This window comes from Arabidopsis lyrata (assembly GCF_000004255.2).
Source record: "Arabidopsis lyrata subsp. lyrata unplaced genomic scaffold ARALYscaffold_2, whole genome shotgun sequence".
NCBI classification, from domain to species: Eukaryota; Viridiplantae; Streptophyta; class Magnoliopsida; order Brassicales; family Brassicaceae; genus Arabidopsis; species Arabidopsis lyrata.
In genome coordinates, this window is record NW_003302554.1 from 986539 (window position 1) to 988460 (window position 1922).

Genomic DNA, 1922 nt, shown 5'->3' on the forward strand with positions numbered 1-1922 from the left:
TTAAAGCTACACAAATCGTCCAATATCAACAGCATTGACCAAGAATTTGCGCAACTTAGCAAAATCTAAATAGCCAAAGCTCAAATTAAAAACATTCCCATCAAACGCAACTTTCTTCAAAGCCCGTATCATCCACAGAATACAAAGGTTAGAACCTAGGACGTTATCGTAACGATTGATTGAAGTCAAGAAAAAACGAATTCCTAAAAAACAGCTTCATGTTTGTTCATCGTCAAAACTTAAACCAACACGAACCCTTAGTAGAAACAAAATCGACCCACAAGTTCATAGCTACACAAAATTCAGTTTTTCCAGCGACCCACAAGTTCGAATCCAAAATTACCTTAAGAGAACACACGAACACGAACACACTTCAACCCAGATTTCTTCGAGCTTAGAGTGTAAAAATGAGAAAGATGAAAGATATATAGAGAGCAATCGAACCCTTTCTTATCGCTTCTCACAATCGATGAAAAAGAGATTGAATAAGAAGGAGAAGAAGAAGAAGAAGAAGAGAGCGTTCGCATGCGTTTGTCGTCGGCGACTCGCTCGTGAACGACAGTTACAAATCAAGTCGAGGTCGGAACTAGGGTTTTTAATTTCAATTTGATTCTGGTTAACTAGGTGCATACCGTAACTGAGAACCGAAACTATAAGAACATGAACCGATCCGGTTCTTTGGTTTTATCCGAATTTGAATCGGAAAAAAAAAACAGATTTAGGATCGGTTCGGGTCGGTTTGGCTTGGTTTGGACTTTGGATAATTTACCCAAACCTTGTTTATCTATATCTTATCACATAAGAAATCTCTTATGTGATAAGATATAGATAAGAATGAATAAACAACAAAATGGTTTGAAATTTTCTTAGATTAGTTACCTCACTTAAGCTGCAAATAGTGTTAATAAAAGAAACGAGTTGATATACCATATTATATCACATATGGTAAGTTGAATAATAAAACTGAGATGAATAAAATTAGTTTATTGAAATGCTCTTCTTCATAGGAAAAAGTGTAAGAGAGAATATTAATCGAACATACAAACTATTAATTGTGTTTGTCGTTGTTGTTGTGTTGTGAATTTTAATGATTTGAAACAATACGTCCAATTGGTTTCCATCTTTTCTTTTTTGGCCTTTATAGGTTTTGCAATTTAATTAAACTTTTGCATGTTGTATGTACTAGATCTGGATTTTAGAGTTGATTTTCATATGATAATAAATGAATGCGTTATTTCTTTTAACTAATAGTGAAACATACGAAAGAGAGTATATAGTGTTGAAGTTGTCTTTCGTCTTTGAAATTGAAATCTAGAAATTGTGCAATACCGATAAACGAAATAGAAGATAACTTAGAGCAACTCAACCTAATTTATCTTGTAATTAGAGCAACTCAACTCAATTCGTTTAAATTTTCGTGAACCAGTATCTACACTAATAAAATAAAAAAAATTAAAGCTTTTGGGAGTGTCCATGTTAACTTATTTGAATTTTTTTTCGAACTGCCACACCAATCAAAGTCAAACACATCATATAATTTAGCACAGGTTAACAAGTTGTCACATCAACAAAATTAAATCGCAGGCTTATCATTTCATTTTACGTTCTTTCTTCGTTTCTCTTCCAAATCTATTTAATACCATCAATCACCTCTTCATATTCTAAATCTACAAATACAATCAATCACATCATAAACATATTTGCTCAGATCCGTTCAAAATATTATTTAGATCTCTAGTAATATTTTCTCAAATATTTAAAATATATCTAGGAAGTGGAAGTTTCCGATGAGTCAAACCAGAGTGGAGGATCCCCTTAGCTTAATCTGGTTATTGACCAAAAGTAGCCAATGGTATAAACCCTCCCTGCTCCCTTTCTATCCCCATTCTGCAATGTAAACAATGTATGTCCACTTCTCTTTC